The sequence below is a fragment of the Adiantum capillus-veneris genome, chromosome 8 (genome assembly GCF_014529385.1).
Source record: "Adiantum capillus-veneris isolate H3 chromosome 8, ASM1452938v2, whole genome shotgun sequence".
NCBI lineage: Eukaryota > Viridiplantae > Streptophyta > Polypodiopsida > Polypodiales > Pteridaceae > Adiantum > Adiantum capillus-veneris.
The window spans coordinates 15,790,158-15,807,248 of NC_140938.1; positions in this window are offsets into that span (position 1 = coordinate 15,790,158).

Genomic DNA, 17,091 nt, shown 5'->3' on the forward strand with positions numbered 1-17,091 from the left:
CCACCTAGATATACCAAACCTTTGTTGCATATGGCAGTGGTAATGGAGATGGGCTTGGCTGAAGGCAGGGTGGCCAGTTGCGACCTTGGCAACTATCTTCTTGACACGATTGTGGAAGCAAACCTGAAGGGCAATCAAAGAAGTAAAGCTTACATGAATGGGGGAGCAATGCTCGCACGGATAGCCTATCAATCACTGGGAATGATCGACGATCTACCTCCTGCCGAAGCGCAGATAGATCTAATCCACAGATCCAAGAGAGCTGTAAGACCAGTGGCAGGACCTTCTACAAGGTTGAACGTAGTAGTATAACAGACAAGGAAAAGTGCACCTCTAAGGGATTCTGACAGCGAGAAAATTGAGTCAGATGCTCAGAGTAGCCAGGAAGAGGGGTCCCACCCAAGTGATACTCCTTCTGAGTACCAATCTTCGGAGGAGAAGCAGGATAGCCCATACACCCTGGGATATACCCGGTTGAAGAAAAAGGCTGCACATTTAGCAGAAGCTATCCCCATTACTCATGTCAGGAGGACAATGGAAGAGGCTCAGGCATTGAGGGAAAAGCTCCGCCAACAAAAGAAAGATCAGCATCAAACCCAAGAAACAGAAGCGGATGATGAGAAAGAAGACGATGAAGCCGAGAATGCTCCACTGATACGCAGGCAAACAGAGGCGTTGGAAAGAATCAAGCAACAAAAGAGAAAGGAAGCTGAAGAAAAATAAAAAATTGCCAGTGCCATGCGGCAGCGCATTCACAATGAGCTTAAGCAAAAGATGGAGCAAAGAATAAAAGAAGCCACGTGTCGATGATCTAGAATCATCTGATGAATCTAATAAGAGTAAAAAGAGGAAATTCGACCTTGGTTCTCCCAAGGATGCTGAGACACTTTCAGAGAAGTCAGAAAAAGAGAAAGGAGAAAGTGCACAATTGTTGGAGCAAGGGATCAAAGGAAAGCAGATGGAACAGCAAACCGATCAAAAAATAGAGTCACAAACAAAGCCTGCCACAACCTCTGATTCCTTAAAAGATTTGAAACAAAAGGAAAAGCAAGCTGAGGTGGCTGAGCAATAGATCAGAGCCGAAAAGACCATCATGGGCCAAGATCGCCACGCACACAAGCGGCCATGAAAGAAGGAGCAGAGATAGTTAAGTCATTTGACATTGACGATCACTTAGAGCATATCAAACTGCAGTTCCAATGTCAAAGGGCTCTTTACAACCTAAAGGAGCTAGAGTTAGAAGACAACAAAAAAGAAGCATCTAGAGCAGCAGCAGAATCCTTGCAGTTAAAGCAACAAATCAAAGCACTAAAGAACGCACAAGTCCAGGCACAATCAGAGTTGAAGAGAGAACGAGAGAATGCAAGTACTATTACAAAGAAGTGTAACAATTCAACGAGGCAAACTCCACATTGCAGATCGAACAGCAACGCCTCGAGGAGGAGCTAACGAGAGAAAAGGAACAAAATGAGAAGCTACAAGGCTTGTATGCAGTGGTTATCAGGTCTCTAACTCAGCTTCTGACCATACAGGAGACACACTCCTCTTCAATGATGACTACAAGATCTACTTCCTTGAGCCAGGAAATCAAAGAGTTGAAAGAGGCCCTGAAACAAGAGAAATATGACTGACAGATCATGACGGCAGGTCATAGGGCCCTACAATAGGACAAGGATGAGGAAATCGATGACTTAAAGAGGCAACTAGCTGAGGCAAGAGGGGAATTATCATCTCTGAAAGCCAATCAAACAAAGTATCAGCAGGATCCAGGGCATTTGAGCAGGGAGAAGGATTCAAACAATCAGCATTTGAAACTCATCAAACTGAGATGCCCACTACGAGCATTGGAAAAGGTACGTAGGAATCTGCGGATCCAGCCACGACATCCACCTCGGATTCGAAAAAAGATGAAATTCAGCGCTGGATCTCAAAAGTAAAGGGCCCTTCACACAAGGCGTATATGCAATATGAACTAAAAGTGCTGGAATCGACTGCCCTCCTCATGATCACTCCAAATGAGGTAGCGAAAAATCATGGGCACGAGATGATCGCACTACCATTGATGCGGCAAGAAGTTTGATTATGGTAGTAGAAGATGCTCCTTGAACTTGAAACAAACAACAGAGGGGACTACAAAGAGGTTCTAATTACGGCCCTTCAGATTCAAGCCATCCTCCACAATCAACCAATCTGGCGGAAAAAATGGTTCAATTAGCGACCAACTGATGAAACATATTACAAGAACGTTCCCAAGCATCTCAGGATTGACCCCACTTACTGTCCCATCAACAGACAGCGATCCTGGGACAGTTTTTATAGTTGGCAAAGCAAAAGACCGGCAGTGCTAACTACCCGGTAATCACAAAACCGCGTAATAACAACCCCCCATTCGAGCATTACATGGTGCAAACTCTAAAAGGAGTAATCAATATGATGAAAGAGATCCCAAATCTCGCTTGTCAGATGCTTGTAAAGATTGCCAAAATTCTCATCACGTGCATTACAGCTTTCAGAGACAGTGAAGCAGCAGAGCATCCCTGGCAAGTTTTTGTCGAGGGTACGTGAGGTATTTGCTGGAATATGGAGACAGAAATCCCCAGCAGAAATGTTATCATGGGATTATATGCAAGAGTCGTGTTTCTGCCCTCTCATTACATGTAGACCTTTGAGGAAGCTTTCATGACAGGTTTCTTCGAAGTGGACTCTTCCATAGTCAATCCAATGACGAAAGATCTGCCAGCCCGCCACGTCGCCTACCAAAGTACCATCAGCAATAATCCCTTCAAAGAGTTGGCAACTAAAGTCGAGATTGAATCAAGAGCTCAGAAATTCAAAAATCTCACTGCAACGCTCAAAAGAAGACAGTAAATTAAACTCACTCAGAGATAGCTTGCACGAGGACGTGCAATGAATAGGAAGGGGGTAATGTTTGGTGGATACAGGCACATACAGGCGTATGCACACCAAGCCCTGTGGACACTCTATTTTTTCAAAAAAAACCATGTAGTTCAGCCTAAGATGAGTTGTAATCATGATGTGATTAGACCATACCCTCTTTATTTCTCTGAGTCTACACCCTTGTAAGAGGCCGGATGGCCATGGGAAAGCCCCCTAACTTTTAAAGTCAAAACCCTTAGTTTTGAAAAAAGAAGTATCATTAGCTGGAGGAAGTAAAAAACCTGCATTGTGGAGGCTTCTTGTGACTACAACTTGTAATCTTCTTTTCTCCTAAGCTGGTAATCAGAATTCTATTCCGAATAGCACATTGTGTTCCTTGTCTCTTGCTCTACAATCTAAGTGTAATCATTTCCAATTCTATTGTGGTTCGCGACGTATAGTTTGTGAGATAAATGCATTAATTTGGGGGTTAAAGTGGTTATTTTTTTATGTTTTGACCATGGATAAGTGTTTCTATGCTTAAAGAATATCTTTCCAAGTACTTCTATTTCAGTTTTTTGCACATTTTTTGTGATGGATCGTGATTTATGTACCTTCCCAGATGGTGACAAAACTTGGTAGGATTGAGCCCATAAGTGTTGTGATACCTCTCCTTAAGTTTTGTGGAATTCCAGATTCGTTTGGATACCGAAAATGCGTGATGGCGTTAAGTGGTGAGATTGGACACATACTGATTGTCTGACTAGGAAGTGGTTGATTTGCTTTTGTCATAGAACGTGAGTTCACTTTGGTGAGATTGACACTCTCATTAAGTCTCTGTGCCCCATCCCGAGTCGCTTCCTTGCATATTGACATTATGCTAGTACAAAAGAGCTATGCTGCAAACGTCTGTCGCGGGGCGACCCGCTAACAGTAGGCTGCCAAGTGTAGTGCACTGAGTTAAATGATGGTTCTTGTGGATTTTGTGCACTAATATTTTCTTTAAAAATTATGGAGTTAATATATCTCTTACGTTGTAACTATGATAGGGTTGAGGCTTTCAAGCACATTCACACTTCAAATTTTTGCCTTGCTAATGTATGCAATTGCCATTTTAGGTATTTTTTGTGTGGGTATTAAGTACATTGTCTAATTTTCTTTCCTTTTTTATATATAAACTGCTCAATTGATCTTGAATTGTATTAATCACAAAAGGTTACAATCAGCCCTAGCATATCCTTTGCACAGGGAACTCCATAAAGAAATACACGGTAGGGGGCAGACCTCCACAACTTCTCTTACTTGTTAAGTGTGAATTTGTATTTCTTCTACTAATGATATTCCATTTGCATGACTCCATAACAGAACTTGTGTCTACTGGCTCACACTTTTTTGAAAAAATAACTCTGTTTTGAACTACCATATAGTCCTCAATATTGTAGCTATTATTATGCAGATATCTATCAATAGATCCTCATTGTCGATGCATCTAGATCCCAAAGCAAGGTTGCATCTGAAGAAGGGAGTTTTCAGATGTATGAATACCCACTTGTAAACATTGCCCATGAAGTTTCTGATTTTGGTACGTCCCCAGAACAAGTGTATGAGGGTTTCATTTGGGTACTTGCATCTAATACAAGAACCTTCAGCTAGTCCTCTTGCTTTGGCTTTATCTCTAGTTGGCAAAAATCCAAAGAGAACCTTCCAAAGGAAAACTCTATCTCTCTCTTCACATTTGGCTTTCCATATGTTTGCAATCACTTGAGACCATTTGCTTGTAGCCCACTTTTTGGACCAGATCTTGTTGAGGTGTTTGCACCATGCCTCTAGAGATCATAACTTTTCATATAATTTAGTTTTGAGCAAGCACAACAGTTTTTCTTCAAGCCACTTCTAAACATTCCGATTGAGCGGTGTAGAGCAAGGAGGAAGGGTTAGGTGTGAGATTCTTTTAAAAAGTCCACCAATGAGGATCTCCTCTTAGAGTGAGAGATTGCAGCATAGCTGAAGTTGTTTTAAAGATTGCCAATCCCCTTTTTGATAGTCCCAAAAAGAATCTACGGTGACCAAACCCATATTATTAAGATTCTTGATTATTTCTAATCAAAGGTTATTAAGTCCCAAGTCTTCCACAATAGGGCCCGAAGGAGACCAGTGACTAGCCATACCCATCTAGTAACTGGTTTCTTCCTTCCACATGAGCACCTTAGCACCTTTACACGATTTTTCAATAATTTTCCTAGTAAAACCACCTAATTGAAACCTTGCACTGCAAGGGGGGATAAGTCTATTGTGAATGTTGAGGTTGGACCATAAGCCACCTTTAGATCTCATGCGGGCTTCCATTACCATATCCCTTGTCGTACACACCCAGCTCTCTTAAAAACTGGCAAGGGTGCAAAAAATTTTAGCACATAAAGCCAGATCATGAGTGACAGGGTCAAGGATCCCAAATCCACCTTGAGCTTTAGGCTTTGCAATAGCCTCCTATTTTCCCCATTGCCATGGTCTGTCTGCATGCAATTTATTTCTCCATAAAAATTCCTTGATTGGCTTCAAATAGGAGTTCCCATTATTTTGTGATAGTTGAAAGAATGGTGACTTGAAGGTTTTATACGGGATGAAGAAGGTATTAATTATTGAAGCTCTGCAGTGGAAAAGAGTCGGGATGAACTCCCAATGCTTCATTTTCTTTTTTATTGGCGTCCTCCGTCTCAATGTTCCTCTCCTTAGCCTAACTTCTAAGGAGGTTAGTCTCCTATATTTCCCTTTCATGTAAGGAATGTTTGATCTTCAACCATTCCATGTGCTCAAGGTAAGAGCCCTTGCCTTGCATTTTCTTTAGGCCTAGCTCCTCATATCTAGCTTTGGAGATTAAAAAATGAATGATTGTTAGCCTTTCTTGATACCATGCATGAAGTAACCATCCATTTGTAATATGAGAAAGTTGGCCACATTCAACTTTTTGAGATATTGTTTAGAGGAAGGAGACTATCCTCTATGACTGTATGGCTTTGTTTTCTAAACATCGAGTCACACATGCACAAACTACAAACCCGTTCTTAGATGCCCTACATGCCCCATTCTCATGCCTAGTCAAGTCATTGTTTATTGTACAAAGATACTACCTTGTAACTAACTTTCGGTATGCCTAGTGTTACTTCTAGTAGGTAAAGACATCATGGAGGCATGCAACGAAGTTTGCAAGCCCTTCGTGGAAAAAAATTGTGATGCTACTCTACGCTTGCTTGCCAATCAACCTATTATAGGAACGTACTCACTTTAATTTTATAATAAGTTGTTACGGATTGGCTATCAGAAGAAGAGGTGGAGTCAAATCTCTTTGGCTCTAAATCATGGGATACCGCAATTTGGATAAGTGCATAGGCAATACTTTTAACTCCAATAAGCTAAGCCTACTGTTTAGTATGGAGCCTGATTTACCCTTGTAATTTTCTGTGGTAAAAGGGCACATTTGTAAGGCCCCCATTATGAGGAGAAGCCATCGTCCGTGAAGGAAAATCACTCACCGGAAACCAAAATTTTCACGGACAAGAATCAGGGGCAACTTTGAAGGCCTCGGGGATGGAGGCCCCTGAGACTTTTTTTTTTGGCCAGACGGCGGCCGGAAAGTGGTCGGAAAACAACCGGTCGGTTGGCCGATGGCCGGTAGTCAATGGCCGATGGCCGGTGGCCGGTGGCCGAATTCAAAAGCGGACTTGTCTTCTCAAGGGCGGCCACACATGGGCGGATTGGAGGGTCCGATTTGGACTTATTCGCACAAGGGCGGCTACACATGGCTATCTCTCATAAGAGAGGGCAGCCCTTTTGGTCTATAAAAGGAGGCCATTTCTACACACATTTCATAGTGTGAAGTTGATGCAACAAGGTGAGTGTGAGGTGGTGAGATTGAAGCAAGGCGGGAGCTCTATAAAGGGTTTAATCCCTTTGTAAACCACTTCTTCTTTTGAAGTGCTAAAGCCATTGAGTGGCTACTTTCCCGTGGACGTAGCCCACATTGGGTGAACCACGTATATCGTGTGTACTCTCTCTCTCTCTCTCTCTCTCTACTCTATAATCTCTTGTGTGTGAAATCTATCTCTCTCCATTAAGTAATCTACTCAAAAATCTATTTAGCTATGTCTTATTTCCTAACAACTAGTATCAGAGCAAGGTTTGCTCGTAGCTAAATTATCTCAAGGAAAGGATTCCTTGAATTGAGTGGGAGTTATGGCGGAGGAAGGGAAGCTCAAGATTGAGAAGTTCAACGGCAAAAACTACCAACATTGGAAGATGCAGATTGAAGACTATCTCTACCAGAAGGGCCTCTATTTGCCACTAGGCGGTCTTGCGAAGAAGCCCGCAACAATGGCAGATGAAGCATGGATTGTCCTTGATCGAAAGGCACTGGGAACAATCCGGTTAAGCTTGGCGTCAACGGTGGCCTTCAATGTTTCGGAGATGAAGACCACGGAGGACTTGATGAAGTCACTTGACGACTTCTACGAGAAACCATCGGCATCCAATAAGGTATTTCTTATGAAGCGCTTGTTCAATCTAAAGATGGCAGAGAATGGTTCAGTTGCAGAACACCTAAATGACTTTAACACAAACATAAGTCAACTTCGATCAGTGAAAATCAATTTTGATGACGAAGTGCGAGCTCTCCTTATACTATCATCTCTACCGGATAGTTGGGACAGCCTTGTGATGGCTATAAGTAATTCTATCTCTGGCACAAATACTCTTAAGTTTGATGATGTTGTGGGTGTTCTCCTAAGCGAGGAAATGCGAAGGAGAAGCACAGGAGAATCATCAAGTGCTGCACTATCAATGGAAAAAAGAGGAAGGCTTAAGGAGAGGTTCAAAAACCAAAAGGGTCGTGATCACTCAAGGCAGAGCAAGTCACGCATAAAGTCAGTTCTTGAATGTTGGAACTGCGGCAAGAAGGGCCACGTCAAGAAGGATTGCTGGTCCAAGAAGAAGAAGGAGACAGAGTCTCAAGCCAACAAGCCAACATTGGAGGCCAATGTGGCAGGTAAAGTAGAGCAAGATGCTCTAATTCTCTAATTAGACAATGTGTCTAATTCCTGGATAGTAGATTCCGGGGCTTCATTCCATGCGACACCACACAAGCAACATTTCCAAGACTACACCAAAGGTAATTTTGGGTATGTATACTTGGGAGATGATGAAGCTTGTGAGATTGTCGGCAAAGGTACAGTTTCTGTCAAAACTGCTAACGGAAATGAATGGAAGCTTAAAGATGTTAGGCATGTTCCTTCTCTTCGCAAAAATTTGATCTCTACATGACAATTGGACGATGAAGGTCACAACATTGCATTCGGAAACAAATGGTGGAAGATCTCAAAGGGATCTTTGGTGGTTGCCAAGGGTGAAAAAGTCGGTACACTTTACTTGTGTACGGTTAGCACGCAACCTTCAGCTTGTGCAGCAACTACAGAAGTTGACAGTGCGGTGTGGCACTACCGACTTGGGCATATGAGTGCCAAAGGAATCCAAATCCTTCAAACAAAGAAGCTTCTACCAAGTTTGAAAGAAGTGGACTTAGAGTTCTGTGAAGATTGTGTTTATGGTAAACAAAAGAGGGTAAAATTTCAAAAATCAGGAAATGAAAGAAAAAATAAAAAACTTGAGTTGGTTCATTCTGATGTTTGGGGTCCTGCAAGTACACCATCACTTGGTGGCTCATTGTACTATGTAACATTCATAGACGATGCGACTAGAAAAACATGGGTTTATGTCATGAAGAATAAATCTGATGTATTTTCCATATTTCAAAGGTGGAAAGCCTTTGTGGAGAATGAAACAGGTACCAAGGTTAAATGCCTCAGATCCGACAATGGAGGCGAATATTGTAGCCAAGCTTTTGAAAGCTTTTGTGCTAGCAATGGCATTCGGAGGCAAAGGACAACCCCAAGGACACCTCAACAAAATGGGATTTCGGAAAGGATGAACAGGACAATCATGGAACGAGCACGAAGCATGCGGCTACATGTAGGCCTACCGCTTGAGCTTTGGGCGGAAGCTGTAAGTACGTATGTGTACTTAATCAATCGGTCACCCTCAACGGCATTGGATGGGGGAGTTCCAGAAGAGGCATGGACAGGTAAACCGGTGAATTATGCATTTCTCAAAGTGTTTGGGTGTGAGGCTTTCATGCACATAGATAGAAGCCTAAGATCAAAGTTAGATGCAAAGTCCAAAAAGTGTTTCTTCATTGGCTATGGAGAAGGAGACTTTGGGTATCGCCTATGGAATCCTGAAGATGGTAAAATCTTAAGGAGTAGGGATGTAATTTTTAACGAACAAAATATGTACAAAGATTACTTGGAAAGAAAACAAACAAAAGAAACACGTGATGAGTACATGGAGCTTGAGGACGGTGAAGACTCAAGGACTGCAAACGGTGACAATGTGCAACAACGTCAACCAAATGAGGAGCCTCAACCTATTCTCCGAAGATCTACAAGAGCAAGTAGAGCTCCAGAAAGGTTTGTTCCTTCCTTCAACCATCTCTTGATCTCAGATTCTGGAGATCCGGAATCATACGAAGAAGCTATGCAACATGAATCCAAAGAAGAATGGACGAAGAGCATGCAAGTGGAGATGGACTCACTACATCGCAACCAAACATGGGAGTTGGTTGAGTTTCCTAAAGGTAAGCGGGCACTTCAAAACAAATAGGTGTACAAGCTAAAGGAAGAAGAAGGTTGGAAGAAAAGGTACAAGTCTAAGCTTGTGGTAAAAGGTTTTTCTCAAAAGAAAGGTATTGACTTCAATGAAATATTTTCTCCTGTTGTAAAAATGAACTCAATTAGGCTTGTCTTAAGCCTTATGGCTGCTCATGATCTAAATCTCGAGCAAATGGATGTAAATACAGCATTCCCTCACGGTGACTTAGAGGAGGAAATCTACATGCTTCAACCAAAGGGGTATGAAGTAAAAGGTAAGGAGAAAATGGTTTGCAGATTAAAGAAGAGCTTGTATGGTTTAAAGCAAGCATCAAGACAATGGTACTTGAAGTTTGATCGATGGATGTTGGATCATGGATTCAAAAGATGCAACTCGGATCACTGCGTCTACACGGAGAATTTGGGAGATGGGAAATTCATCATCCTAATGTTGTATGTTGATGACATGTTGATTGCAAGTGCTAACATGCAGGACATCAAAGACCTAAAAGAGGAGCTGTCCAAATCTTTTTCAATGAAAGATTTAGGTGTTGCAAAGAGGATACTTGGTATGAAAATATCAAGGGACAGGACGAAGAAGACAATAAAGCTATCTCAAGAAGATTACATCAAGAAGGTACTAGAAAGGTTTGCAATGCAAAATGCAAAACCAGTTTCTACACCTTTGGCTGGTCATTTTAAACTAACGAAGGATATGTGTCCAGAGACACAAGAGGAGATAGCCTATATGTCTAAAGTTCCATATGCTGCAGCGGTAGGTTCTCTAATGTATGCTATGGTCTGGACAAGGCCAGACATTGCACATGCAGTGGGAGTTGTGAGTAGGTTCATGGACAACCCAGGTAAAGAGCATTGGCAAGCTGTGAAGTGGATACTTAGGTATCTAAAAGGGACAACAACAAATGCTTTGTATTTTGGAGGAACTAATATTTTTCTAGAAGGGTATGCTGATGCAGATACGGCAGGTGACAAAGATACTCGAAGGAGCACTACTGGCTATGTGTTCACGATTGGAGGCACAGCAGTAAGCTGGGCTTCAAAGCTACAGAAAGTGGTTTCACTTTCTACCACGAAAGCAGAGTATGTAGCAATGACGGAGGCAAGCAAAGAAATTCTGTGGCTTCACAGATTCTTAGAAGAGCTTGGATTCAAACAAGACAATTGTGTCTTGTACAGTGATAGCCAAAGCGCTATCCATCTTGCGAAGAACTCAGCCTTTCATTCAAGGACAAAGCACATTGAGGTGAGATATCACTTCATACGCACTCTTTTGGAAGAGGGACAACTAAAGCTAGGAAAGGTGCATACAAGTGAAAATCATGCAGACATGTTTACAAAGGTGGTCAACAAGGAGAAGTTGAGCTTTTGCTCATCTTCAATCGGCATTCAAGGATAAGAGGCCACAATGGAAAGCAGTCACAGGTTTGGTTTGGAGATCAGTCTCCAAGTGGGAGATTGTTAAGTATGGAGCCTGATTTACCCTTGTAATTTTCTGTGGTAAAAGCGCACATTTGTAAGGCCCCCATTATGAGGAGAAGCCATCGTGCGTGAAGGAAAACCACTCACCGGAAACCAAAATTTTCACGGACAAGAATCAAGGGCAACTTTAAAGGCCTCGGGGGCGGAGGCCCCCGAGACTTTTTTTTCGCCGGAATATTATGGCCGGACGGCGGCCGGAAAGTGGTCGGAAAACAACCGGTCAGTTGGCCGATGGCCGGTAGTCAATGGCCGATGGCCGGTGGCAGGTGGCCGAATTCAAAAGCGGACTTGTCTTCTCAAGGGCGGCCACACATGGGCGGATTGGAGGGTCCGATTTGGACTTATTCGCACAAGGGCGGCTACACATGGCTATCTCTCATAAGAGAGGGCAGCCCTTTTGGCCTATAAAAGGAGGCCATTTCTACACACATTTCATAGTGTGAAGTTGATGCAACAAGGTGAGTGTGAGGTGGTGAGAGTGAAGCAACGCGGGAGCTCTATTAAGGGTTTAATCCCTTTGTAAACCACTTCTTCTTTTGAAGTGCTAAAGCCATTGAGTGGCTACTTTCCCGTGGACGTAGCCCACATTGGGTGAACCACGTATATCGTGTGTACTCTCTCTCTCTCTCTCTCTCTCTCTCTCTCTCTCTCTCTCTCTCTCTCTCTCTCTCTCTCTCTAATCTCTTGTGTGTGAAATCTATCTCTCTCCATTAAGTAATCTACTCAAAAATCTATTTAGAAACGTCTTATTTCCTAACACCTACCACAGCTGAGATGGATTTTTAGATGCACCTAGTGTCAAAGAGAGTGGCAATAGAATTTGACACCCATCTTTCCTTCTCAAGGCAATTTTTTGATCATGTATGAAGGGAAAAATTTCCATTACAAGGGCTTGTTTAAAAATTGCCAATGGAAGAGATTTATACTAAGATGCCAATCTAATGTAGAAAAAATAGACATGATATAGCATTCAGAATAGGAAATTAGCATTCTGAATGGTAGAGTTATATTATCATAGGAAAGAATGGGACCTTTCAAAAAAGTCACACCCAAGAAAAATAAGTGTATATTCATGGCCACCAACTATGTCAATAAATGGGTGGAAAGTAAGGCACTCCGAACACTACAACTAAGTCCACATCCTTGTTCGTGTATGAACATATCATATGTCAATATGGATACTGAATGGAAATAGTTTCAGATCAAGGGACTCATTTCATAAATGCAATATTCAGATCCTAGATGGAATGGACAGGCTGAGAGTAGCAACAAGACCATCAAGAGTATTTTGACTAAGATTGTGCAGAAGGAACCCCACAACTAGGAAGAGAAGCTTCAAACATCACTTTGGGAACATAGAACAATGCACAAAATCATAAGTGGAATGATACCTTTCAAAATGGTGTATGCTACAGAAGTCGTTGTACGAATAGAATTTGTTGTTCCCAATCTTAAATTATCAATAGAACACGATATGGATTATAACTCAAATTCAGAAAATACATTGGATGAGCTACTAAGGCTCTATTAAATCAAATAGAGAGAGACCAATGCTAGAACAAGAGGTCGCCTAGTAGAAAAGGAAATATTGGCATGATAGCAAGTTGAAGGTGCAAGAGTTTTTGAGGTGCCAGACTCTCAGAACTAAGAACTTATCTGGACTCATGTTACCTAGTGTATACAATGGAGCCAAAATTAAACTCCACTATTCAACACTAGAAGGACCCCTAACACAACAAAGTGTGTCATCAAATACATCAGACTTAGAAGCTAATGTCATGTATTTATTCCTAACAGGATCTAAGATGAGGAAAGAAACAAGACATCTAGAAATCATCAGACATTGAATTCAAAAAAATAGTATGAAGAGGGTATTAGTGTCTGAAAATACTAGAGGACCACATTCTAAAAAGGCTAACGGTAAGTAGCAGAGCATTAAAAACAAAATCTTTTTGGAAATCAAGACGATAATGATTACAAGCATTGGACAATGCATGGGAGAGACATCAATACCAGACACTAGAATATCGAGGAAGAAAAGAAAGTTTGAGGACCAAGGGATTCCAGTGTCACAAGTTGAACAAAAAGCATCTTACAAATTTTCAATCAAATCAATCAATCTAAAGAACAACCCTACCTATGTGCCTAAAAATATATTCAATACAATATTGGCTAGGGCATTGAACAACAAATGACCAATCAATCTCAACTCCATTGTGTATCATAGTGTAGTGACCAAAACAACCAAAGTAGAAATTCAACATATGGCCAAAGCACGGTACATGTGGAAATACTTTTACTAGATTTCATGTGTGCCAGATCATGCACATGTAAAGATAGTTACAATGGGATTAGCACAACTAGAGAATCAAAAAAGTTAAACACTGGCTTCAATACCACCCTATGAACAATCTAAACTAGCAACACAACTAACAACAAATCACGACCTTGACAAAATTGTAATAGAGGCTTTTGAACAGCTTGTAAAGAAACAAAAGCTAACAAAGGAATATGGGGACCACGTAAGTACCAAGACTAAGACATCAGCAGCAAAGAAAGTTGCAGAGACAAAAAAAATTGGAAACACAAGCATCATAGGGAAAGCTTTTGCCAAGCACAACACTAGAGACTACCATCAACTTATAGAGAAGCCTAGTAAGGACTAGCCAAATCACTGAACAGTCAGAACAAGCAACGATCAACTTGCCAACGTTACTATAATTTCTACAATTCTAGTCCAATGCACCCCAAACTGGCTTTAGGCTTTGCAAAAGAATAGACTCGTAGGGAATCTAGCAATAAATACTTCTTGATGAATGGTGATACCATATAATGTTCTAGTGGTTAGGTACAAAACTAAAAACACTGATGTTGATACTGGATGCACAACCACAATTTAGACGGGTGGAACATCATTTTCAACACAGTGAGGCAAATCATGGAGGTTCATGCCAGTATTCAAAACTTTGATATGGCCCGCCTCCACAGTAATAGTTAGAACATGAGAAAATCATATTCAACCAGTACTAAATAGATATTCTTGAACTCGAAGAAGTTCTTATTCAAGAAGAACTTAAAAGAGAACAACATACAAAGAACATTAAAGAGTTGCAATAGCAAACACAAAATCTAAAAATGCTCAACTCTAGCCTTAGTGCTACGAAATGGAAGCTCACCAAAGAGGCCACCAAACACAAGTCTATGTTGGATCAAAAACAAGTAGCTAATGATAGTCTGAAGGAGGTCCACACTTGTTGAAGCAGTCCCTTCTGGACAAATATATCTACCATTCTCTGGTAGACATTTTTTTATTTTGAAGGCAATCTCACTCTGAACCTCAAAAATTTGCAAAATCTAGTAGCAAACATCAAAGAAGATCTGGAGGAGAAAAGCACCAAAATATACCAATGCCTTAGTCAATCAGGCACTATTGGAATGTATCAAAGCAAGCCAAGACAAAGATGAGGAGGATGATGAGAAGGAGGATGACGACACCAAAGAGGATGAACAAAATTCAAACAAATACAAGGACGACAATGATGGCACTACAAATGCTCCAAATTAGAGGGGTTCAAGCTCAAACACCCAATCAATCATAGTAGCCACTTGATAAGAGCCCAAAAAACACACATGATCAAACAGTTGGAAGCCAATCAAATCACCAACAAGACCAACAAACTGAAGTCACGCAATAGAAAATGATTTTTACACAAAGAAACAAGGGGAAATCCATCCAAAGGATCCAAAGTTAGACCACTCATTAGACTTTTCCAATCAATGTTTGAGTCTCAGTGAGAGGGATACGGATTAAAAGTGTTATGGAAATGGCCTATTAACTTTGAGTAGCGGAAATTAGAGATAGTACTTTTGGGAAATTACTTTGAGAGCATAGCGGGTGAACTTAATTGATGGTAGCAACATAAACATAGCATTTAGTTAACTTGGCATGAACAATACTTTTGCAAGAGAGAGAGTTTTGAGAACATGAAACCAGTTGAGGACCGGCTTTATGTGCAGCAGGTCCCGCCTTCAATAGGCATTTGTATTATAATTTCTCCCATCAAGAAAGACTTGTTACAATACAATCTTTGTGTTACTTGTGACCTAGGTGATGCAACGAAGATGGAAAGCTTCATGCATCACGAGCATAACATAAATTTTGTGGAAAGCATTAACTATCCCAAGCCTCAGCCCCAAGACCTCAAACACCTTCGAAGGTGGAGAGAGCCAGCAGGGAATGAGGGTAGGGAAGAGGAAGAAGAAACATTTCATAGGAGAAATAATTATTTCCTCACTTATCATCACTCTTCTTGCTAGCATATATAATAGCATAGTAATGAAGATGGAGAAAATGGCAAGCTTAAGCATTGAAGCATGGCTCTTGGTTGGATTTTCATTCCATAGCCAAGAGTGTTGGTGTAGGCACTCAACTTCTCTACTTGCTTGGAGAAGGAGATGGAGCTCTTGCACTTTGCACTTCACACAATGTGTGTGTGTGTGTGTGTGTGTGTGTGTGTGTGTGTGTGTGTGTGTGTGTGTGTGTGTGTGTGTGTGTGTGTGTGTGTGTGTGTGTGTGTGTGTGTGTGTGTGTGTGGGTGTGTGGCTGTGTGGGGAGAGTATACCCCCCAAGCATGCCCCTAGATTCCTTGCTCGACCCCCCCTTGTAGCTCATGCTTGAAGCTCATTGGACCCCTCCAGGCCTAGCCAATCACAAGCAGAAGGTATTACAAGCAACAAGGGTAGTCTTGGGACAAGTGTCCCCCTTTCTCCTTTGAGAGAGACGACTTGATAAATGAAAAAACAAGTAATTAAATCTTCTAAATTATCATTGGACCCCTTGGGTGTCCAACCAATAGGCTTTAGGCACACCATGAGCGCAACATGAGGAGGAACTTGACAAGTGTCCCTTTTGCTTTCTTTGTACCGAGCTAGCCTTGTGTGAGGGTGTGTGTGTTCTCTCTCATCCCCCCTCTTGTAGGGCTCACCTCCTCCTTGTAGGGATATTTGTTGACTTTTGCACACCTTATCCCCAAGCACCTTAGTCAACAAGAATGACAAAGCACCTTAAGCATGGGTAGTGTTCCCTCAGGCTCCCTAGTTGGAAAGCACGACAAGCACCTCAAGCATCTTAGTCATCAAGCACCTCAAGTACCTTAGTCATCAAGCACAACAAGCACCTCAAGCTTGGGCCGGGTTCCCACCTCAAGCTCAGCCCTAGCTTATCTAAGGTCAAAGGACTTTTTAACACTAACCTTTGTAGGTCTTTAATGAATCTAACCCTAGGGTATTTAAGCTCCATTAGCATTGCTCTTTGATAGACCATCTCCTGTTTGGACCCATTACCTTTGGTCCCATGTTGAGATGCATCTAAAGCACATACCTATATTCTAACCCTTGTTCCCGTTTATTCTCCCACATTAAATGATCAATTTAATATGAGAATCATTTGGGTTGGTTAGATATTAGTTTTTATGACAAAAGTAGGTCCTAATCAGAACCTATCTTTGGGATGATGATGTGTATATAGATTTGGAAAGGTATCAAATACTTTATATGGGAGCCAAAAGGATGATTAAGTAATGGAACGCTATTAACTACCTTGAACCGTAGACATGCCGACTACCCTCTCATCCAAATGTCATCCAGGTACTTGATCACGTACCTGTGTTTATCCTTACATAGGATGACACTGTAGTAAACACTTGAACACAAAAGCTAACAATGATGAATGTACATAGTCTAGCAATTTAATTGGAAGTGTTGCTAGGCAATAGGCTAGCCTACATATGCATGTAGGAGATCAAGAATGAGGTCAAAGGGGTCATACTAAAGTTATAAATTGTCATAAGAATCCTAGACCATAGAGTGGCTACAATCTTAGAAAACAATGAGTCCAGCAGTAGAGGGCATCTCACTAGAATGATGATCAAAGAACAAGTCCATCTGGTCATAACTCACTAGAAAAATGATGCAGCAAGAAAACCAGATAGTCATGAATTATATTGAAGCACTGCCAATG